Source organism: Jaculus jaculus, chromosome 6 (assembly GCF_020740685.1).
Source record: "Jaculus jaculus isolate mJacJac1 chromosome 6, mJacJac1.mat.Y.cur, whole genome shotgun sequence".
Taxonomy (NCBI): Eukaryota; Metazoa; Chordata; class Mammalia; order Rodentia; family Dipodidae; genus Jaculus; species Jaculus jaculus.
The window spans coordinates 51,883,130-51,909,099 of NC_059107.1; the positions used below are offsets into that span (position 1 = coordinate 51,883,130).

The 25,970-nt window shown below is 39.5% G+C and overlaps 1 protein-coding gene across 3 annotated transcripts in view; it reads right to left on the reverse strand.

The window, feature by feature from the left end:
* Ctnna2 (catenin alpha 2) overlaps window positions 1–25,970 on the reverse strand; it is a 1,209,750-nt gene that overhangs the window by 208,875 nt on the left and 974,905 nt on the right. The window lies entirely within an intron of this gene.

The following is a 25,970-nucleotide window of genomic DNA, read 5'->3' on the forward strand; positions in this document are numbered from 1 at the left end:
CAAGAAACATTGTGTTAGAGGATATCCTGCATTTATGTAGAATAGGAATATTGCAAGATGTGTGTCAGACAAGATTTGTTTTCCCATGTAGTGCTAGAGATTGAATTGATGGTTGTATGCACACAAGGTAAATGTCCTTTCTCTACTTACATCTGCTCTGGGATTAAGCAAGATATATTAAACAAAAAAAGAAAGTAGCAAACCAGTAAGGAACATTTTTAGTTGAGTGTGTGTCCAAGTTCTTAAAATGAATACAACTGATGACATCTAGGTGAGTGCAAATGAAAAGGGGTGATAGGGCCTGGGGGAGATAAACAGGGAGAAAGAGAAAGGAGAAGAGAAGTAGAAAAGATGAGGCATGTGTGAAAGAGATTATATATACCACATAGAGCGAGATAAACTAACTTTTCTAGTTTAAAGACAATGCCACATTCTATTTGAATTCCTTGCTCCTCAGATTGTTACAGTTCTTTTTCTTTAGAATGCCTCATGTTAAGATCTAAGAGAACACTGTGAGTGCACAAGAAATAAAGAGGATATGGACATGCTTAATATGTGTTATAATTCTCCAAAGACCATGCAAATGTCTGCTGGCTAAATAGCTGTCACTCAAGATTAGGAACAACATATGTCAGTTTCCACATTTCCCTCTGAAGAGAGGCTGTGGATTGACAGTGGTTTTCTAGCAGCACAACTGCACAAAGGCAGTATTTTCTTCTGTGGACAAAATATAAAGTGGTAAAGTTTCCTTCTTTCGGGGTCACATTTGACCTATGCACAAAACCTGAACTGGCTTAATTAAGTCAAAAGCAGAAGGACAACTAATTTTTCACAACCTTGACATTTGCATAAATACCTGAGAATTTTTAGGGATTTCACACATAAGCAATAGTGAAAGGAAGTCCTTTTAATTTCTAATTGACTCCAGATGCTTTTCCAGCCAGTTAAGACATTGTGAGCTTGCTTACTGTGATACTATGAGCCTGCCCAGAAAAATCATCAGCCTATCACCTTCTGTTCAGGCTACAAAGACCTGAGTGTCCTTGTGTAAGAAAACTGAATAAACTTCCTTATGGGAATCAGAAAGAGGTGGCCAAGTTAAGTCTCTTTATTGTACCTGAGATAGAGGCTATCAGTAACTATATCAGTTACTTTCTCCTTGTCGGAACAAAATACCTCATCAGAAGCATTTTAGTAAAAGAAAGAGATGATTTTGGCTTATAGTTCCAGAGGGTAGAGTCCACCATTGCAGGAAAGGCATGGTGGGAGCAGGAAGCTGGCATTACATTATGACATCAACAGAGAGGAAGTACATAGAGAGAACAGAAAACAGTGCTGAGATCTCTAGCAAGGACCTATCACCTAAAGGTTCCAGAACTTTCCTAAATAGCTGGGGACCAAGTGTTCAAATATAATTAGTCAATGGAATATATTTCACATTCAAACCATCACAGTCCACCCCTGAGCCACATGGGTTTTATGACCACCTAGTGATGCAAAATTTGTTCAGTCCAACTCAAAATTCCCCTGATTTTTACCAGTTCCAACATTGTTCAAAACTCTAAAGTTTTATCTTGAAAAGTCTTTTAACTATAATCCTTGTAAAATCAAAATACAAGCTATATACTTCCAACATACAATGGCATAAGAGTAGTCATTCACATTCCTTTTAGGAAAAAGGAAGGTATGGAGGTAAAACAAAGAAAGACTGTACCAAAAATAGACTGAAGTCCATCAGGGAAAGCACCACATACTACAGCTCCATGTCTGGTATCCTTAACTCCTGAACAAAGCATCTTCTGGGCTCCTAAAGGTTTGGGTAGCTCCACCTCTCCGACTGTGCAGCCTGTAGCCTCTTTCATGCCCTAGATCCAACCTTAGTCCACAGCTTTTCATGGCATATATCCTATGGTCCTAACCTGTCTAACATTTTGGGGTCTATATTGTAACTTAGGATTCTCCCTAAAACCTTCACAGGACCTCTATTCCTGCCATAAATTGCTTAGCATCAGCAGCTCTCTGGAACTGTCATGAAATATTTATGACCCCTTCCATCTTACAAGTTTCATTCTTCCAAAAATCACTGCTACATAGATGAAACTGCCAAGTTCTACTATCAGATCAAGATGAAACCTGATCCCCATGGATTACTGTAAAAGCCTCTGAACGTTGACTTTGGGAAACAATTTTCCTTTGCCATTCTGTCCCTCAGACTCCTTTCATTCAAAACTTCACATTTGGGTGGCTGGGAATATGGCTTAGATATTAAAGGACTTGTTTGCAAAGCCAAAGCACCAAGGTTCGATTTCCCAGAGCCCATGTGCCAGATGCACAAGTCAGTGCACGTATCTGGAGTTGGTTTGCAACAGCTAGAGGTCCTGGTGCACCCATTCTCTCTCTCTCTCTCTTGCAAAATAAATAAAAAATAAAATATTTTTAATTCACCTTTTTACTGGCTAGAGCCTTCAATAGGCTGGGTCTTGCCTCAGGGAATCCCTCCTGTTGCCCAATGCAAAGCAGTTGACTTATCTTTAATGGTGGTAGTATCTTTAGTAATTACAGCCAAAGCCTCTTCCACTTCTGTGTCCTGGGACTTTAACCTTGTTCACATTTTTTCCATAACTCCCCCAACACACATTCTTTCTACTGTGCATTTTGTTTTCTTTCATTGTAAATATGAATCAGATCAGTTAAGAGAAATGGTAACTCAGACTCAATGCTTTTTTGGCTTGAAATAAGCTCTGAACAATGTATAATCAGGGTTCTCTAGAAGAATGGAACTACTAGAATGTATATATATATATATATATATATATATATATATATATATATATATATATATATACCAAACCTTATTGGTGAGCTAGAGGTCACTGAGAAACCCTGTTGTAAAAGTTAGTTGGAAAGAGATGCCTAGACTATATATACATATATGTGTGTGTGTGTGTGTGTGTGTGTGTGTGTGTGTGTGTGTGTGTGTATGCATCAAACACATACACAAAGATTATTTCTTTCAAGACTCAGAACAAAGGGGATAAAAATGGTCATTATGGGCTGGAGAGATGGCTTAGCGGTTAAGTGCTTGCCTGTGAAGCCTAAGGACCCCGGTTCGAGGCTCGGTTACCCAGGTCCCACGTTAGCCAGATGCACGAGGGGGCGCACGCATCTGGAGTTCGTTTGCAGTGGCTGGAAGCCCTGGTGTGCCCATTCTCTCTCTCTCTCTCTCTCTCTCTCTCTCTCTCTCTCTCTCTCTCTCTGTCTTTCTGTCTGTGTCTGTCACTCTCAAATAAATAAATAAATAAAATTTAAAAAAATGGTCATTGTTTTTCTTTAGTTGTGGCTACATAATCCTGGATATTTGGACATAGTTCACAGCCAGGCAGTTAGACATTAATTTTCCCTTCTCTTCTGCTTCCCAAGTGCAGCTCTGGAAAAGGGAGCCAGGGTAAGGAAACCCCTAGGGTGTGGTGTCTTCAATGAACCCAAGTTCCAAGGAAGCTATGCTTTTCATATTTGTAAAAGTAGATCATTTCTTTATATCCTTCAGTAGGAGGTAAGGGAACTTGGGAAGTGTCTGACTTTTAAGCCAATGAAACAGAACAAACTCTGACAGCAGAAAGACCAAAGGAGACAAGGAGGAGGAATAAGTGTTAAATTCACAAAACTAAAGTAACATTTAGAGCCACATAATATGAAGGTTATTCTCAAGAGAAAAGAGAACAAAGAGAATGTAAGTGCATCCATCAGCCCAAGTTTTAGTCTCAATCCACAATGTGTTGTGCCTGGGAAGTTTCAAAGATGAGACAAGAATGGGGATAACAGGGGTGAATATAATGGGTCTTATAAAGCCAAGTAAAGAATTTGCAGGGCTGGAGAGATGGCTTAGCGGTTAAGTGCTTGCCTGTGAAGCCTAAGGACCCTGGTTTGAGGCTCGGTTCCCCAGGTCCCACATTAGCCAGATGCACAAGGGGGCGCACGCGTCTGGAGTTCCTTTGCAGAGGCTGGAAGCCCTGGCGCGCCCATTCTCTCTCCCTCCCTCTATCTGTCTTTCTCTCTGTGTCTGTCACTCTCAAATAAATAAATAATTAAAAAAAATAAAAACGAAATTCACACACACACACACGCAATTTAAAAAAAAAAGAATTTGCATTTCCCCTGTACATAAAATACCAATATTAATAATAAATACTATGACCCATGTGTACTTAGTATCATAGAATTGTGATAAATAAGGTTTATACACATCTTCTTATCAAGTTTCCCCAGGTATCTAAAGATATTACAGTTCCCATTTTATTGCTAAGAAAATTGTGGCTCCATGTATTTCAGTGCCTATCCAAGGCCAACCACCTGGAATTTATTGGCTTGGTTTTCAAAAGTGGAGCTCTCAACTCCTAATATTATATCTCAAAGCTTGTAAACCCTGAGAAACCAATACTGTTCCATAGTAGTGAGTGTCATAATCAGCCTTAACAAATAATATGAGTGAGCTTGTATTTGAATATCACACAAATGCCTTCCTCTGGGGTTTATCTCCTACCACTGATATTCGAAGAACAAACCCCTTCACCTCTTATAAAATGAGACTACTCATGTTGGAGCCCAACTGGCCATTCCTGGGATGGCAATAGGAGCTATAAAATGCACAAAAAACATAGCAACCCCTGACTATCCTACATGTCGAGAATATGCTGTCACAAGGAAAGGGCAGATTTCCAAAAAAGTCAAGTGACCTGGCAAGCACAAGATCAGTCTACCACAGAGATGTTCCATCCAGAAAAAGGTTCTGGTGTCTGGCTGTGGACTGGGGTAAAGACTGGAATCTCAAGTGTTTGGTCTCCACATCTGGCTCCTAGGAGTGGAAATCATCTCTTTGAGTCAAAGTCTTAATGGACCCTTGGGAAATGATATCATAAATAAAACCAGAAGCTAGCTCCAGAAGTGATACATACTAAAGAAGTAAGAACACCCTAGTCAATTTCAGGCTTCTGTTCCTCAGAATGTGACCTTCTTCATGTCACCTAACCAATCTGCACCTCACAGAATCCCAAGTGTGTTCTGGAAATGAAATGGCTCAAAGCACATTGACTTGAGCAAAATTTGACACATAGTATGTATGCATCCAGCCACACAAGTCTTCCTTTTCTTTTCTGACCTTCTCCTATTAGACTCCTCACTTGATGGTAAACCCTGTTCCTCTCCTTCAATCTTATAAAATTGAGCAACACATGTTAATTATCACAACCTCATGGTAAATTAAACCAGCATATTGCTTGATTCACTCATACAAAGAGAGAAATATATAAGAATATACTTTACAACACAGAAATGGATGTGAAAGGAAGAAAAGTGAAGGTGATTTAAAGGAATAAATCACAAACTACTTTCGTGCAACTTCCCAGAAACATAATCTCTTATTGCCCTTGAAGTTCATTTCAGAGCACACTTTCCCTCAAATATAAACTCTTACTAGATCTGCTTTCCTTCCCCATCCATTGGTTGCACAATGTTCCTCCCAGCCATCCTTGGGAAAAGCTTCTTATACAAGACTGTGGAAGCTTCTCATTGCTAACTGAGTAACAGTTTCTTCAGGTACTTCTTTTTTAAAATAAATTTTATTTATTTACTCACAAGCAGAGGGAGATGGAAGAGACAGACAGAGAAAGATTGGGCATGCCATGGCCTCTAGCCACTGCAAAAGAACTCCAGACACATGTGCCCCTTTTGCATCTGGCTTACATGGGTTCTGGAGAATCGAACCTGGGTCCTTTGGCTCTACAGGCAAATGCTTTAACCAGTAAGCCATCTTTACAGCATTTTATGTTCTTCTTAATGCCTCTGGCATGGGCTCACTTCAGATTTATTTGAGGAGCCTTCCCTTTGGACATAGACATATTGCCTATCGCATCGCCCTTCCCTGATTTCAGCATAGGTACAAAAAGGCTGCTTCATGAACCCAGGCACCCACCACCCCACCCCAATCAGGCTACCATTTATTTGTCAGGCTTGACAGCCAGTGAGCTGAAACAAAGCAATCACTAATCGGAATTTGTTTTTCGCTCAAGTCCTGCTGTTCATGAGGGATGGAGCCTCAGCACATTACCTCCCTCTTCTAAGCCTCGAGCTCCTCATCTGCAAGAAGGACCTGAGCTCTGAACCCCTGATTTGATTTCACAGCTTCCTTGTTTGCATTCTGACCTTTCTCTCCCAGCCTTTACAGGGCTAGTCCATCATCAGAAAGGCAAGCACTATCTGCCAGTGTGCCTGCCAATCTGTACGAAGGGCACACTGTGTTAGGATGCTGACAATGATCAAATGTCCCAGGCTGGCCCTGTGCCATCTGTCAGCTCCACACACCATGTGAAAGGTTTCAGATGGAGACCTGGTGGACTAAGTAGCTACAACCACCCTGAAGAACTCATCAGCAGGCCCTGTGCCTGGGTGCTTGCACTCACTCAGACTCTGTGAGCTGTGCCCATCCATCTTCATGCCAACCTGCAAAGCGTAAGTATCCAATTACTCAGTCACATAGGGTTTAAAAACTGCTAACATAGCCGGGCGTGGTGCCACACACCTTTAATCCCAGCACTTGGGAGGCAGAGGTAGGAGGATTGCCATGAGTTCAAGGCCACCCTGAGGTGACAGAGTTAATTCCAGGCCAGCCAGGACCAGAGTGAGACCCTACCTTGAAAAACCAAAAAACAATAACAACAAAAACCCTGCTAACATTGGGACATGCCCAATGACCAAGGATCCACGAATAATAATATTATATAGCCTGTTATTACCAAGTGCAAGGCATACATTGTTTCTTCAAATGTGCAAAATAATACCTAAAGATTTGCCCAGTGTGCAATGTAGTTTGGGACACAATTCTATTCTGGCAGTCTGCCCCCTGGTAAATTCCATACTTTGCACTCTCCAGGACCTTCCAAGATAGCACACATATTTCACATGGAGTCAAAAATCTTTCTCTAACAGTTCCCTCAACATGACCCTCCATAATCAATTGCAGTATTCTAAGATAAAGAAAAATTAGAGCAGATAACAGAAAACTGTGCAGCTTCATCTTTTCTCCAGCAGCGCCCCCTTTGCTAATTGGAATGGGGCTTGATATGCATTTCCCTCCCTCTCTCTTTGTGCTCTCATTTCTCTTTAGCAGCATGCTAATGTGAACCAGAGCTTTGACAATTGTGCAGCTAATTCCTAGATGACTGAAAGAAGTTTTATCATTCCAGTCAAGGGGACTTCCAACATGAATTAGGAGGGTTAGCAACTGTACACTGAACCAGTATTTATTCATTACACAAAAGCTTGGCATTCAGTAGAAATTCATGTCAAGAAAAACATGGAGGTAGAAAACAGTAACACATCTTTCTTTGACATTCAGGTCAGAGCATCACATCCCCCTGGTTTAAATGTCATTATGCTAGGTAGCACTTTGTGTCCTCATATTCTCCCACACAACTTTTTAATAAGACCTTATTATCCTCTCCCTGTCCCCAACAGAGATACATTCTGTGATGTTTGCTATGTCAAAAAGCTGCAAGCTCTGTGATGGTTTTCTTTTCTGACTTTCTTTTCTGTTTGGTCTTATTTTATGTTCTTTAAACTGTGGACCTAAAAAAATAAAATAAAATAAAATGACCTAAACACATAGAAAATTCACTAGGCATGAAGCTGGAGCCTGAAAAGATGTCCATTTTGAATGTATCTTTAGAATCCATCCATTGATTGTATCCATAGTGAAGTCATCCCAGGACCCCTTTATAGACATGCTGCTCTGAGACTGGTATGTGTGTGTGTGTATGTGTGTGTTTGTGTGTGTTATAAGGTTGTACATGTGTGAAGGTTCATGTGGAGGCTAAAGGTCAATATCAGGCATATTCTTCCTCAGTTGTCCTCCACCTTATTCTTAGAGTCATGGTCTCTCCTTGAACATAGGGTTAACCCATTCAGCAAGTTTATCAAGTCAGGGATCCCCAAGGATTCTCTATCTCTAACTATCTAGCAATGGGATCACACGTATAACACAATGTCCAGAATTGGCTGTTGAGGATCTAAGCTTAGGTTCTTTCATTTTCACAGCAAACACTACCCACTGAGACATCCCTCCCAGGCCCAGGACTAACATTTCTAAAATATTACTTTTCTGAGTTACCCCAAGAGTTGGGGTGAAGGATGTGGTTAACATCACTAACCACCAACTCTGGACAGACCCAATCACAATCACTCATAATTAGATTGATCAGCCTCCTCCACCTTGTAAACCTCCTAAGCTAGAAAACACTGGTTAAGAGGTTTGTTAGGAGATTCAACAGCAACAGTGCTACAAATGGAAATCTACTTGGTGCTTTCATGCTTATTATCTGCTGTGAATTTAACTTCCAAACTTCCTAAGAGAAGGTGTGCAAGCAGTACCTCATCAGATGTCAGTGTGACCCATCTGAGTTTTGTTTTCCATATAGACCCCAGCCTTTCAGAGTGAACCTCCAGTTCCATCTGTCTTAGGGTCTAACTCACCTTTTTTCCTTTTCCCTTCCAACCTAAGTGATAGTTTTGTCTCATTTCATCTAATAACTTTATAAGAAATTGGGTAGGTTTGATGTATGTCAGGGATAAGTCTTATCTACCTCTCAAAGACAGATTCTTATCATGCTCCAAGGATACAAAATAACCAAGGTTCATTAACTCCTGCTTCCACAGATAAACTGTAATCCCTTCAATACCAACTCACAATTGTACTGATCACACTTGATGGCTTGCGTACTTGAACTTCTAGAATTTTTGTTCAAGTTGAGTTTTCCCATGTTAATGTCCAAGGAGTACTTGATATCATTTTCTATGCACTCCATGTATTTGTCAGGATGCTAGGCAGAATTAAGAGTATATGTAGCATGCAGCTCACACTGCCTGAGATGTTAGAATGCTAAGAACCCAGAGGACCTCACACACTTTGGCAATTAGTTCCATGAGACCTGACTAATTTGGGAGACAGATGGAATTTTATGAACCATTGGGATTAAAGTCATTGGGCACATGGCCAACTGGAATAAAAGCATATGAATCTAAGTACATCAAAAGGAGTCTGTTTCACTCATCAAGGTTTATAACACTTGGGCCAATACCTGCCAAATATGAGATATACTGACTATTTGTTGAATTAATATAGGAATGTGGGGATTTAAATCTATAATATATCACAATGATTCTAAGCAGATAACCAACTCAAATAAAGCTAGTTGAATCCTGATTACATTGCAATCAACTATTAGCCATATACTAATATACATGTTTAATATATAATTACTCTCACATTTTGAATTTTGAGGTTTTGTTCATAACTAAATTCCTTTTATTGTTTTTTATTATTTGAAGCTTATTTTAAGCTTAGTCTGGTTATGTGATTTAAATGTACATGAGGTGCTAGAAAGATGGCTTAGTGGTTAAAGGGGCATTCTTGCAAAGCCTATCAACCTGGTTTTAATGTCTCAGTACCCATGAAAGCCAGATGCACAAAGTGCTACATGCATCTTGAGTTTATTTACAATGAAAGGAGGCTCTGGCATGTCCATAGTTATTTTCTCTATGTTTCTCCATGTCTATATCTGTCAAATAAATAAATAAAAATATTTTAATAAATAATAAATTATATGAAAATCCTTTTCCTTGCATTTAAATTAAAATTTGGTCTATAAACAGATCACAGTGATGCTACATATTATTTTAAGGAGAAATTTATGTCAAAACATCAATATAATGGAATGTATAATATTTGTACTCAATTTGTAAATTCTTCTGACTTGTGTTAAATTTTCTCTAGCTTACAAATAAAATTCTCCATATCTCCCCATCATCCTAAAATTACATCACACGTTTCATTCATACTTTTACTAGAGTGCTGGAAAGTGTCTCAGTTGGTAGAGTGCTTGCCCAGCATGCACAGAGCCCTGGGATCAGCCCCCAGCACTGCACGCCACAGTGTGCTGCCGTGTGTACATGCCTGCAATGAAGAACTCAGGAGGTGGGGCCAGGAGGATCTCAAGTTTAAGGGACTTTGCTGCTATGGAGCAAATTCCAGGGCAGCTTGGGCTTCTCAAGACACTGTCTCGAAAATAAATTATTAGGGCTGTAGAGACGGTTTAGCAGTTAAGACACTTGCCTGCAAAGTGAAAGGACCCAGGTTTGATTGCCCCAGGATCCATGTAAGTCAGATGTATGGGTTGGTACATGGAGTTTCTTTTCAGTGGCTGGATGCTCTGGTGCACCTATTGTTTCTCTCTCTCTCTTTCTCTCACTCGCTCTGCATTTATCTCTCTTAAATAAGTAACTAAATATTTTAAAAATAAATTATTAGAGCTATTACTTAATTGTAGAGGCCAAGAATTCTCCCTTACACAATTGGACCAGGCATGAAACATGAATCCTTCACTCAGTTGTTTTTAAAACTCTATCTCTAGACATGGAGTCGAGTCTAAGTCATGAAAAAATGGAAGCACTGTGGTTGGACTTGTGTGTCAGGCCATGGTTAGGATCACAGAGTGGACTCTTAGACACTCACAATGGCAGAGGTGAGCATGGGAGAGTAGGAAGGGCACACAACAAAAAATCTTCTAAATATTTCCAGAGAAAGTTAAGCATATTTCTTCCAAAATGGGAAGGAAAGAAATGCTTATTATTTTTTTAACATTGACACTTAAATGGTCAGGAGACTATTGATGATGGTTGCATAAGACAAATAGACAAGACTATTTAACAGAAATAGAAATACTCCTTTCAAGTTTTATTGCTGCAAATTATCAACCAGCTCTGTAATTCTATTGATTTGCCTGTACTATATCAAATTTTAATCACAATAAACCATAAGCTAATACAGATCTGTTGCCAACAAGTACTCTTAGAAGACTTTGATGACACTGAACACCTCTAAAAATCATTAACATCTGTCTAGTCTTGAAACTTGGAGGAGTCAGGAAGCATACGACAAAAGATTCTTTTTTGTCTAGTATTACCAAAAGTAGGATGACCATTTACCTTCTCATTGCTAGAATAAAATACCCAACCAAAAAGGAAGGAAAGGATTATTTCATCTTACAGTATCAAAGGGAATATTCATCCTGTTAGGAAAAGAAAGGGAAGAGCAGACAGCAGAGAATCACGTCTAGTCACAATAGCTGGGAATAAGAAGTGAGAGGGTGCTGGCTAGCACTGGGAAGTACAGTAGAAAATCCCAAGGCCCACTCCCAGTGACACACCTCCCCAGCAAGACTCTACCAGCAGGGGATTAAGTGGGAAGCTTAATCATAAACACATGATGCTATGGAGGTAATTTTATAGTCGATCCATCTCAGTTCATATAATACTCTGCTCTGTTAAAGTTAGAACTTCTTGAGAAAAGATACTAACTTGAGAGAAAAGGATAGAGTTGGATGGATAAATGAAGTAACTCCAGACAATGATAATTACCAGAAAAAAAAATGATCTCCTCAGAAGACATGGAGAAACTCACTTTTGTGCCTTGGGAAATATTACAAGAAATTACCTTGTGCTCTTAGCACATCCTAGTCCTCTAACCCTTCTCTTGATGCTGTCAACACATGACGTCTAATTAGCATAAACAAGCATGTTATAAACTGTGGACCACAATATCCATCCTATAAGATATTGTCTCCTAGAAAAGGAAAATAAGGAATTAAAGATGAAAATAGATCCTTCTCGTTCTCCATGCACAAGAATCAGTGTCCTTTGCTGTACAAAAACTTTGTAATTTCATGAGATCCCAGTGGTTGATGAGTGGTTTGATTTCCTAAGCAATCGCAGTTATATTCAGAAAGTCATTGCCTATGCCAATATGTTGAAAGGTTCCTCCTAACATTTGCTCTAACATTTTCAGAGTTTTAGGTCTGATATTAAGGTCCCTGATTTATTTGGATTTGATTCTTGTGCAAATAAATCAAGGACTTTCTGAATATAGCTGCAATTGCTTAGGAAATCAAACCACTCATCAACCACTGGGATCTCATGAAATTACAAAGCTTTTGTATAGCAAAGGATACTGTGAAGAAAACAAAGAGGCAACCTACAGAATGGGAGAAAATCTTTGTCAGCTATACATCTGACAGAGGATTAATATCTCTAATATACAAAGAAATCATAAAACAAAACAATAAGAAATCAAACAAACCAATTGATAAAATGGGTTACAGAAGTAAATAGAGAGTTCTCAAAGGAAGAAATACAGATGGCATATAAACATCTAAAAAAGTGTTCTACATCCTTAGCCATCAGTGAAATGCAAATTAAAGCTACTTTGAGATTCCAACTCACTCCTGTCAGAATGGCTACCATCAAGAAAACAAATTACAATAAATGTTGGCAAGGATACAAATAAAGGGTAACTCTTTTACACTATTGGTGGGAATGCAATCTAATACAGCCATTGTGGAAATCAGTGTTGAGGTTCCTGAGATAGCTAAAAATAGATTTATCATGTGATCTAGCTATCACACTCCAAGGCAAGTATCCTAATGACACTTACCTTAGAGATGCATGCACAACCATGTTTATTGCTGCTCTATTCACAATAGCTAGGAAATGGAATGAGCCTAGATATCCCTCAATAGATGAATGGATAATAATGATGTGGTACATTTACACAATGGAGATCTATTCAGTGGTAAACAAAATGAAATTGTGGGATTTTAAGGGAAAAGGATGAATCTGGAAAGGATTATACAAGTGAGGTAACCCAGACCTAGAAAGCCAAATGTTTCATGGTCTCTCTTATGTGGATCCTAGCTACAAATGTTTAAACTTATGTGTGAGCTGCTACCAAAAACTGGTGGCAGAAGCCAGTAAGCTAGAACAAAGCTATAAGGGTGGGAAGAGAGGGAAGGACTTTAGGGGATGGTATTGTGTATATAGAACAGATTACAGGGAGTGGGATGGCTTAAGTGAGGCCAGGAGAAGAGATTAAGAGAAGGGTGGGAGGGTCCATCAAAATTCAAGATATTCTGAATAAGACATATGAAAGCCTATGTTTTTGGATAATGGCACATCCAGAAGCCATAGATTACTAGTAGAAAATTTTCAGTGCCAGTGATGGGATACCTTCCAGAGAGTTGTTGGCCAGGGAGGTCTCTATTGCCTCTAAAATATTACAGGCTTTTGTTAAGGCCCTTTGTTTTCCTTAAGTAACAGATGATGAGACTCTGTTACAGTAGTCTGCACATGCCTGAGCAGCAAGGTTACTGAGAACCCACGCTGGAGATGAGCTGTAAACCTTCTCCCTGTAGACTAGCCAACTGAAAGCTGTAAAAAGCTGTACTGCATGCAGTCCTATGGGAGACAGAAATCATCAGCAGTGAAAACAGTGGACACTGGAAGCCTCGAGTTTGGCCAGGCAGGCCAAGTGACCAAATGGATGCAATAGTGGCATGTCTGCTCTGGGGGAAACCAACTGCTCTCTAATTGGACTGGAGGCCCACTCTATGAGAAGCAATACATGCCTGGTACTGAAAACCTAATAAAAAGCCTATGGCAGAGGAGGCCATGAGCCTTAGGGGTATAAACCCTGCCCTTGTCTGGCTAAATACATATATTATTCTCACCAACTGTCCAGGCAGAAATTGGCCTCAATATCCACGACCTTTCAGTGCCTAGCAATACCTTCACATGACCCTCATAAGAGGAGAAAAAGATGATGACATTAAAATAAAAGAGACACTAATGGGGAAAGAGAGGAAATATGACAGAAAGTGGAGTTTTGAAGGGAAAGTAGAGGCAGGGAGGGAATTATCATGGTTAGTTTTCTCTAAGTATAGAAGTTGTCAATAAAAATTTTAAAAAGGCAAGAAAGGGAAATAAAAGAATAAAAAATGATTCTTGATCCAACTAGAAAATTTGCACACAATATTTCTAAAGTTTTCCATGTCCTTAAGATGATTAAAAACCTCAGGAATCTTTATTATTATAAAACCTATTTGTTTCCAGGGAATAACTAAACATGTCTTAAGGACTAGTACCTTGCTAGCCAAGTTTTACTACATGTTGGGTTAAATATTGTTCTGTGACTAATGTCTGTGTATATTCTCAACATCACAGGTTTACATTAAGAGAAGATAAGATATGTAATTTAACACATACTCTGAGCAATCTATTTTCTCCTCCCAGAAATCCAGCCACAGCACTTTGATTCTTACCTCATGTTAAGAATATAGTCAACTATTATTTCTCTTGGCATATGGAGACCTAACTGTGAGCACTTTTAGAGACCTCTGGGAAAGACTGACTGACTCTTATACTTATCACATATCTACATATCAAGGCACCTGGCCCCTGAAACTGAGAGAAGCTCAAGTTTATATTTAGGTCCAATTACTAGCTAATTCTATAGTAGAATGTATTCCTTAGTCTAAGACTCAGAACCATTTATCATTAAGAAAACTCTAGTCATTCTAAGGTCTGAAGTTCTAAACATGAGTTTAGATTTCAAAGGCAAAAAGTTACTTTAAAATGTTCTGGTTTTACTGAATATGTAGTCAGAGACTCTATTTTAAAATGTACCAAGAAGATGATCCAGAAAAAAAGCACTTTAAGTAGGGAAAGTTATTTAGAAACAACAGAGACAGAAGGAAAGTTGAGACAACCTCAAAGTCTATAACTACATTAAAGGATTACAAGTGATTTGTGGCTTGTTCTTTCTATTCTGTCTATATTATCTGTTTTTGCAAGAAAAGGTATTGCTGTTATAATAATAAAGTACTCCAACAAGAGTTTTAGTTTTGCCCTAAAGTTTTGAATCTTCAAAGAAGTTTCTACTAATGTAAAAGTGAATCAAACTCTCCAGACCAAAATCATCAATATTTGAGGTGGAAAGGACCATGTAGTTCAATCTTCGAACCTTATAAAATGTCAGGATAGAGTTGTCCACTTATAATCTAAGAACTGGGGAGGCAGAGACCATTTGTGGCTCCCTGTCCAGCCAACATATTCTCTTTAAATTTTAATTTGATTTTTTAAATTATACTCTTATATCTCCTCTCCTCATTGCCCATCCCACTGAAGGCCCTCCTCAGTGGGATTATTGATATTCACTGTGGGGTTCGAAAGCCCTCCATCAGTTTCTGTGCAGCGGGAATGTGGCTCATGATATTCCAGCCTGTGGCTCTTACAGTCTTTCCACTCCTTCTTCCACAACATTCCCTGAGCCTTTAGCCAATCTATTCTTATTGATGAGCTCCTAGCCAGTGAACTGAAAGCCCCTGTCTCAAGACACTGGACAGCATTCCTCATAATGATGCATACACATGTGCATACACTCACAAAATTAAGAGCTTAAAATTAAAGGTAGAAAAAATGGAGGAAGAAAGAAGGGTAGGGAAGTAAGTGCAACTTTGTCACACTGTTAATTTTAGCATGATGATTTGGGCTCCAGGCTTTATGAAGAACCTGCTAAATATAACACAATACGCTTCTGAGACTCAGCTACACTCTCTCAGCTCCTCACATGCTAGGAACATAGTTCTTTATAAACCAGACCAAAGATAAATGAGGAAAAACAAATAGTGCTAAAAGGAAAAGCGGACTGGGCGAGTAGTTCATCTGGAGTTCTCAGCCTTGTACATGTACATCACTTGCGGAACTTGAACCCTTGACACTCATGCCTCACTCCAGGCCAAACACCTTACAGTGTGTAGAGGTGATGTCCAGCTGCATAGACCGTGAAGTTCCCTGGGGATATTCATGTGCAGTCAGGACTTAGAAATCCACAGATGAGGCGAAATAAGGCATTAAAAGAAAATCCTAAAGGCTTTTCAATTTTACTGGATTCTCCTCAGAAATAAGAGGAGTTTAATTTCCTAGACTATTTGAAGATTTTCAGGATATGGCTGAGAGTGACAAGGAGAATATAGTGATTTACCCTTCTTGCTTAACATTGTCCTAAAATGCCCCTTTTCTCTTACCTGGTAAATCCAAGCTGGCAAGTGAAATGGTGGATTTTACTGGCAAGTGAAGCTCCCTTAAAGAGCCTGGGATTTCTATAAATGATCTGAGAGCAAGATGGAGAAGAAATCCATGACTGAGATAAATCATGGAAGGACCCTGGAACTTTGAGGAAAGTTGTTATTAAATCAGACATCCTATATCCATTTAAAAAAAATATTTTACTTTGTCTATAATTCCAGTAACTAGGTTTGTGTCTTCTTGTATTTAGTTTCCTGACACTATATCATGAATATTCAGCAGAATAATCTATTGATGTCCATATCTGTCTGTTATTTCAAAAGTGCAAGAGAGGGCTGGAGAAATTGTTCAGCAGTTAAAGGTGCTTGCCTGCACAGAATGACCACCTAGGTTCAATTCTCCAGTACCCATATGAAACTAGATGCACAAAGTGGTGCATGAATCTGGAATGTATTTGCAATTGACAGGAAGTGCCAATGTACCCATAGTCATTCTCCCTGTCTGCATGTTTTCTCTTTCTCAAATAAATAAAAATATTTACAAAGATAAGAAAAAAATATTTTCCTTTTCACCATTTCCTTGAAAGAACAGTCAGGCTTCTGTGTACTTTACCGTCTTCACACACTCCCTAGTCCCTTCTTGAACATCACACCCCAAATCCACATACTTCCCAGTACCTTCTTGACCATCACATCCCATGTCTACACACACCAAATCCCCTTTCTTTGGCAACACCTTGCATGAAATATAAGATCATTTGTAGGCTCCCAAGGATGAGCTAAAGAAAATCCCCACCCATGCATTTGTTTGCAAGGTTAACTATATCAGGGCATCATTAGGTTGGCATTACCCCAAAGTGGAGAAAGAAAGAAAAAAGGGCTCAAGTGGAGAACAGATGTACTTTCCAAGATAGATCAAGGAAATGAGGAATGATTCCAATAGTTGGTTTTGCCACTGGGAATAACAAAAACTTTCAAAGACTCAGATATATCAGGGCAGTGCTCACTTTACATTCTGTAATCATCTGGAGAATACCTGACTTCAGGCCTGAAGAATGAAAATAGAGTAACAGTTCTCCACTGAGAACCTTGTTTCTAGGCCTGCATAAGGTGCCAGAGCTCTTGTGAGGGGGCTGGCTATATTTATTTGTCTTAGAAAAATAAAACAATTATATTCTGGTGTATAAATTTCATGGACCAAATGTATAACTATGGTGCATATTAGAAGTATTCAGTTGGAAGAGTTCAGTTTATTTGAAAAAAAAAAAAAAGTCCTGTAAGTATAAAGCTCTGCCAAATGGGTCTCTTTATTGTTGTAGAAAAAAATTAAACTACCAATGATTTCCTCCTAAAATACTCCACTAGGTAAACAATAACCATGGCACTATATACAGAGACAAGAGCAACCACTTAACTAAAGGAACACTAAACTCTATTTTCATAATGCCTTAATTTTGATAGTGAACTTGAATTTGTTATGGTGGTAATAATTTTCATAAGGTATAGGGTTGAGAGAAAGCTGTAAGGAAGCTGGTGTGATTAGAATGCATTTTCTTTTTCTTAAGAAACAAAATCCTTATTTCTCCTTAAAAAATACTCAAGGAAAAAAATTCCCCTCCTTCCTTTTTTAAAAAAATTATCCAAGTATAGGAATGAAAATGAAATGAAAAATGTATACTTACAATTCTTTAGAATTCCATATGGTTAAATGTTTGCTTATTAGGAATCTGTGCAGTTCTTAGAGTTTCTCAAAGTATTTTCTCAAATTCACAACTCACCTTGAAAGACCCTACTACAAGGGGTGTTAAATCCCTGTGGTACCCTTTCCAGTTGCCTTCTTCATAGCGTTTGTAAAAGCTTTCCAGAGCATTTTCCAGACCATAATTTGCAAAACTTCTAAATCAGTCAAAGAAAACTCATAGCTGAAGAGAATGCATGATGACTATCAACTGGCTCTACATCCACTGGTGAATAGACGTGAAGTTATGACCCAGGATGTTGCCTTTTACTACAAATAGTTACAGCAGCAGAAGCAGGTCAAGATTGTGCACAGTAAAGCTCATTTTTTCCTGATCAATGTGCTCCTGGGATGTGCTATGTTCTTATGCATGGTCTTCCAGTTGGTTATATCATACTCACTCATATAGTTCTAGAAAGTTTCATACCTCACCTGAGCTCTCATAGCTGAGGCCTTAAGAATATACATTTTCTCAAAAGTGCTCTAGCTGAAACTAAGAATAATTGGGGAAAACAAGCAAGAGAGCACAACAACGAAGGAGATAGACACAGAGAGCAATCAACTTCTACTAAACCAGAAATCCAGAGACACAAAGGCTCCCAAGACCTCATCACTGAAGCAGACCTAAAATGAACTCAACATGGCTCAGGGAAATTTGCAGAAGAGGAGGCGGACAGAATGCCAGAGCCACATGTTGGGTCATGATACACTCCTATTCATAACTGATGGCTAACCCCACAATGCACAATCCATATTCCCCAACAAGAAGGGTCCCTGTGGAGGAGGGAGGTCAGGGAGGAGGCTAACAATGGTACCAACTTGACTGTATGCACTGTGTACAAAACCAATATATTAAAAAATATATTTCTATATTTTTAAATGATTAGAAAGGATCCAATTAAAGACATTAAATCTTTTTTTTTTTGGAGGGGGGGTTCGATGTAGGGTCTCAGGCTGGCCTGGAATTTGCTATGTAGTCTCAGGGTGGCTTCTAACTCATGGTGATCTGTTGGGCCCTGAAAGGCCCAGGCATGAGGCCTAGTGGAACTTCCTGAGCCTAGCTTAAGTATGGCGACCTGTCTCTGGCCAGCTATGACTCAGCAAGAGACCTAGTGGCTTCTGGCCTGCTACTTCTACTCAGGATTTGGAATTATCATTTCAATAGTCACAGTTTACTACTGGCCCTTACCTCTTCCCCATCCCCTCATCTTAAAATCCCCGTCTTCATCCCCAACATTATATAGGCAACTGCTCACAGCAATAAAGCGAGTTCCTGTGAGTTCCTGCTTCGAAAGGACTCCCAACTCAGTGTGGACTTTTCTCCGGTGGCCAGGAGAGGTCTGGGTCGTCTGATGCTCATCTACCTCCTCAACCCCTTGGGAGGAACCAGAGCGACTGGTCCTTCCCTCAGCACTACCTGCCCCCACTGGTGGAGCCCGGCAGTGATCTTCCTACCTCTGCCTCCCAAGTGCTAGGATTAAAGGCATGCACCACCATGCCCAGCAATTAAATCTTAAAATAAGTAAATAAATAAAGATTGTGCATTTTCCAAATTCCCAGATGAATTCAAGATCAGTATCAGTAAAGTTGGAAAAATACCAGTTTCAACTGCAGCAAACTGTCTGTAAAAGTCAGAAGCACCTTTAAAATGCTGTCATTGCAACAACAAAAGTATTTACTTTTAATTAAATTTTCTCAAAACCCCTAAACGTTTATCGAGCGCTTTATCTGGAAATAATTACAAGAGGATTGCTATGCAACCAATCATATGGAAGGCAATTATGTGGCAGGTGTTGACACATTACCCCACAAAATAGGTGAGGAAGCCCAGGCACAAAAAACGACAGTGATTCACCAAGTGCTGCCCAGCTCTGCATGATATCAGTGATGACACTAGGCTTTGAAACTGGGGCATTAAAAACCAGCTCCCTACAAAATCCCAAATAAATACAGTTTTTGAAAGGTTTAAACATATAGTTGCTGGCTTCCCAAGATTGCCATATTGCCATTATGCAAACAAGGTCCACTCTGACATTGACCATAACAATTGTGTTAGGGTTTTTCAAAGGGGATCATACTTTTAACTATGCCAAGATTCAGTGAACCGAAAACCAAGATTCTGTATTTTTCCCTTTGCCTTTAAAGTGATTCCTTTGAGGGATGACAAAGGCCCAAAGAATATAGGCTAGAAAAAGGATAGCATCTTCAACAAATGGTGCTGGACAAACTGGATAACCACATGCAGGAAACTGAAACTTGATCCACACATTTCACCATGCACTACATTCAAATCCAAATGGACCAAAGACCTCAACATAAGACCAGAAACTCAAATATTACTGGAAGAAAATTTAGGAAGTACTTTCCATGATATAGGAATGGAAAAAGACTTCCTGAACAAAACCCCAGTAGCTCAAGTTCTTAAACAGTCACTCAACCAATGGGATCATATGAAGCTGAAGAATTTCTTTACAGACAAGCCTATCACAAGCAAAGCCAATAGAATACCCACAGAATGGGAGAAAATATTTGCAGGCTATCCAACTGATAGAGGCCTAATCTCTAGAATCTACAAAGAACTCAAAAGTCTAAACAATAAGAAGACAAATACCCCACTCACAAAATGGGGCACAGAGTTGAATAGGCAATTCACAGAGGAAAATATACAAATGGCAAACACACACTTGAGAAAATATTGATCATCCCTAATCATCAGAGAAATGCAAATTAAAACAACTATGAGAATCCACCTTACCCCAAAAAGGATAGCCAACATCAAAAAGTCAAATGAAAATAAATGCTGGCGAGGATGTGGAGAAGCAGGAACACTCATTCACTGTTGGTGGGAATGTAGGATGGTACAACCACTTTGGAAAGCAATATGGAGACTCCTGAAAAAGCTGACTATAGAAATACCAACAGACCCAGTTATACCCTTACTGGGCGTCTACCCTAAAACCTTCAAACCATAGGCCAGAGAGATTTGCTCAACCATGTTTGTAGTGGCTCAATTCATAATAACTAAAAGCTGGAATCAACCCAGATGTCCATCACTAGAGGAATGGATAACTAAGATGTGGTATATCTAAACAATGGGATTCTATACAGCAGTGAGAAAAAATGACACAAAGAAATTTGAGGAAAAATGGTTGAACCTGGAACAGATCATTCTCAGTGAACTTACCCAATCACAGAAAAAAAAAAATCGACACATAGTCTCACTCATCTACAACACCTAACCTGAATCTACCCAAGACACCTTGCATACCCAGCAAGCACCTCATGGACTAGACAATAGGATGGATGGGGAGGGCGAGGAGGGCATCGAAGGGTGGAAAACAGTAATCTGGACCCAAACGGCAATGGTACCATAAAATTCTACTTTCTAAAAGACAGACCAAATGGCTGAACCTTCACTAGACCCTTACAGGAAACACCTGAATCACAAGCCACTGGAGAGGATAGGATCAAGACTAACCTAAATCTTCTACATCTTCCCTCCCTCCCTCTCCCCCTCTCGCCTCTCTCTCTTTCCTCTCTAACTCTTGTATATTAGTTATGTTTATCCTCAATTTCTTAGTGGGCACTGACCTGTAACCCCCACTACCAGCTTGGGGCTACCATCCACAATGAGCTTTTGGTCAGAGAAACCTACAAGGTTTCCCAAAACAATGATAGACTTCTGTCAGAGTATTTGATGACCCACCAAAGGCCAGTGGTAAGACCCTATTGCTGAAGACTCCATATGCAGCTGACACATAAAATGGAATGGCATGGCTGGAAGCCAGGAGAGAGTCTGTCCCCAGACAGTCAGCATGTCTAGTGCCAGAAGGTGCTACATGGGCAACTGGAGGAAATGACTAATATCTGTCCAAGCAACTCATTTTCTAACCTAATTAGCAACAAATAACCTGATGTGATGCCCACACAAGTGCAATAGTGGCACACAGTCATGGGGGGGGGGGACCAACTGCTCTTGATTTGGGTAACTGATCCCCTCAGTGGTATGAGACCCATAGCTGGAGCTGGGAAACAAGTCAGAACCATACCCAAACATATGCCCACTCTCCAATATCAAGCTACCATCAATCATGGGGTACAAGAGGGCCTACACCTATCAAACTCTCTATCAAAAAAGTAATTGTTATCTCAATTTTCTGGGTACTAGCTTACTCTCCGTTGGAGAATCTGCTTCTCTTTTTCAGATTGATGCAGATCCTAAGAAGAGAGCTACCCCAACATACCTCAAAAGGGGCCCAACTGAAACTAAGTACAATTGACAAAACAAGCAAGGGTGCTGTTTTCCTGATTAGCCAGATACCAGCATAAAGGGGAAGGAGACCAACACAGAGAAAAATCAACTCCTACCAAATCAGAGAGCCAGAGCCTCAGAGGCCCCCAACACCTCAGAACCAAAGCAGACCAAAAATGAACCCAACCTGGCTCAGGGAAATTTTGCAGAAGAGGGGGCGGAAAGAATGTCAGAGTCACATGTTGGGTCAGGATATGCAGAGACATTTATTGTACCAATAACTGTGAGCTAACTCCACAATGCACGACCCATTTACATCAACAAGGACTGTCCAATGGGAGGGGGTAGATCATAGAAGTGCCTAAACAATGGTACCAAACTGCCTGTATTTGCTGAAAAGAAAACTAATAAATTAAATTTAAAAAATTAAAAAAAGTAATTCCTAAACACAGTAAAATTTGAGAACTGTTGTGTAGATAAATGTATACCCAAATATTGTAGTTTGAATATAAAATATCCTCAAAGGGCACATTATGTGGTCCTCAGTGGTTAAGGCTGTTTGGGAAGGCTGTGGGAAAGGTAGAGCCTTGCTAGAGGAAGTAGGTAACTTGGGGTGGGCCTTGAAGTATTGTTGCCTGTCTCTAATTCCTGTTTGACTCCTGCTTCCAGACTTTGCCTATAATGGGGCTAGCTGTCCTTCCTAGTCTGTACTACCATAATGGAATGTACCTTAGTACTGTAAGACAGAATAACACCTGTCTGTCCTTAAGTTGCTTCCTGACTGTGATTTTGTTCCAGCAATGAGAAAATAACCAATATATCAGGTCCACAACATTAAACTTGGATAACTTTCCCTAACTTAGATTCTGACCTATATGAGATTGAACTGAGGTAACAGCAATGGTACTAGGGCATGGTGATATCATGCAAAGTGTGAATTGGTAAATGTCTGGACATATTTTGGGTTTTGCAACTGTGCGATTTACTCATATCTGATGAGTAGAAGTCAAGTATGCTACTAGACATCTGGGTTAGTGTTCTCCAGCTGTCAAAACAAATTACTGTGTTCTGAGTAGCTCTAGCAATTTTTTTTTTACTTTGTCACAGTTGTAGAGAATGGAAGTCCAAGATCAGGGTGTCACCATTCTTGGGTTAATTCTAGCTTCTGCAGCCACATTTTTTCATTTCATCATAGAAGGCAGTGAGAGTTTGATGGTATATTTTACTATCTTAATCACATAAGAACCCCACCCTCATAACTTCATCCCAACTTTTAGCACCCAAAGATTTCTTCTACAAACACTATTACACTAAGGGTTAGACCATAACAGCATAAGACAGTCCTCATAACAAAGAATTATGTAGCATATAATGTCAATCGTGAGGATCTGAAAACTCCTGAGTTAAGGCATATGGAACAGAGTGGTATCTCCCACCTGTGCTTAGCAGCATCTACACTTGGTGTGATCATTTTTTTTAAATTTTCGCTGTATTCTCTACTACCATTCCCTCCACTATTCTGATATTTATAAATACAGATTACCTTCCTTTCTCTTTATCACAAGACCAACTTCCACTAGTTCTGCATGGACTAATTAATAGTCTTAAAAATCTGTGAATTTCCCCACCCTTTTCTCCTGTACTTTGAATTCAGTTTTATAAATTTAATGCCCTAGACCGAGACATGGACAGAGAGTTCAAAAGATTCAGGTTCATACAGATCAGAGTTTGAAACTCAGCTTTACCCTTCACCAGACAGGGAAAGTTAATAAGCTATTTTAACCTTTTATGAATCCCTAACCCACATTTTGAGGCACTCATTTAAAAATACTAGTGTGATGAGCCCCATTGAGGTCTGAGGTACAGGAAGTCCACAACACATGCCTGGTATCTTTTCTTTCCCAGAGACTTTCAAGCACTATTCTAAAATGCCAAACTAATAATAGCTTATACTTAACATGTCCTAAATATAATGCCAGCTACACCTTTACTTTCAGTTCTCAAAAACTGGTTGTGTTGGGTACTGTAATTAACTTCATATTTACATATGGAAAGACAGATGTGAGGTACGGGCTTTTGCTGGGGTTCCACAGCTCATTAGTGGTGGTATCTGAATTTATAGCTCCTGAAGGCTAATTCCACATTACACTACTCAACCAACAGTGACAAGTTTACAGGTCTCCTGATTCCAAGTCAGGTGTTTTTAGACGACAGATGCTAGCTCTCTAACCTCAGATAAACAATAAATAGTGAAAGCAAAGGTTATTCTTATATACTTTTTCTTGACAGTTCTCATACATGTTCACAATGTATTTTGGTCATAATCCCCTCCAATTGGTTTCTTTTGTCCCCTCTCCACCTTTTCCACATAGTCTTTTAATCTTTTCCAGCTAATTCTTCTACTTTATCTCTATTTTTTTTTTTTTTTTTTGCCTTCCTCCATCTATGACGACATGTCACTGGACCTAGTATTGCACACGTAAAAACAGCTGCTGTGAGGTCATGAAGGCAATGGCTACTTCATGTCCAGATGACAGTGTTCCAAAGCATCCCTCCCCACCATCTGGTTCTTAAATTCTTTTCTTTCCACCTCTTTTACAATACTCACTGAGCCATAGGGTATGTGATGCATATGCCTCATTTGATGCTGAACAATTAGCAGTCACTGCTCAGCACTTTAATGATTCTTGCATCTCCCCAGTAGTAACCACAATCTATAGAAAGAAGCTTCAGTGACCAAACATGGTCTCAGTACTAATGTCTGCCAATCTCAATCAAGATGTTAGATCCTTGCTGTAACGGTCATATCTTCTGCTGATTTGTTTTGCTGCAGTGCTGAGTGCTGTAGTTACTTTCCTATAACTGGGACAGAGCACCAAACCAAAAGCACTTGAATTAAGGAAAGATTTTGTTTTGGCTTATGATATTTTATTTATTTATGTGTGGGGTGAGGGGCAGGTAGAACAAGAGAGAGAGAATGGGTATGCCAGGGTTTCCATCCACTGTAACTAAATTCAAGATGCATGTGCCACCTTGTGCATCTGGCTTACATGTGTACTGGGGAATTGCACCTTGGTCCTTAGGCTTCACAGACAAGCACCTTAACCACTAAGCCACTTCTCCAGCACCTGGCTTATAATCTTAAAAGGAAGCTTCATGATGGGAGGGGAAAACCTTGCAGGACCAGAGTCTGGATATTACCTCTGCCACAAGACGGGAAAATCAGTATCAAGATAGTGAGCCAATCTCTGGCAAGGGGAAACTGTCTACAACATACCTAAGCCTACCCCAAGAAACACACCTCCTCTAGGAAGGCTCTACCTCCCAAATTCCCATAAGCTGCAGACCATGCATTCAAAGCACACGAGTTTATGAAGGATATGTGATTCAAACTACCACACTGAGCTCAAAGACTAAACTCAATAAATATTACTTATTGGTAATAAAAATGAATGACAAACTGAAAAATTAATGTCCTCACTTTACCAGTTTGAATTAATCATATTATGAGTTAAAAATTATACCTTGTTCTCCATTTGAAAGCCGGCCTAGCACAGAGAATGAAGAAGGCTTTCTCAGTTTCTCTTGCTGTTCCTCAGTCTTCCAAAAGCAGGTGATGTTTCTATGAGTCATCATTAAGGAGTATTACTTGTGTTCCAGGATGTCTTGAAATCACTTGGTTATTAGCACATTAGGCTATGAATTCATCTTTCTACCCATTCCAGATCCCAAAGGAGGATCTAAAGCCTAGGGGGGTTATTTGCAGGTGCTAAGTAGAGATGTATGTGGAAGTTACCGATTTCTGTCTCAGCTAAGGTCACTCTGTTCTTTGTTCCAAGATATCTGAGGCTAATTAATAAGATAAAAGAGGACAATTATGACATCAATGATTGTGAAAGCCCTTGTTCAGGACTTTCTCTAAAGCCATATATTAAATTCGTCTGTCTTCCAGAGTAGGGCAAGGTGTTAGTTTTTCCACAAAGTAGAAAAGGAATAGACTAAAGAAAATATAGTG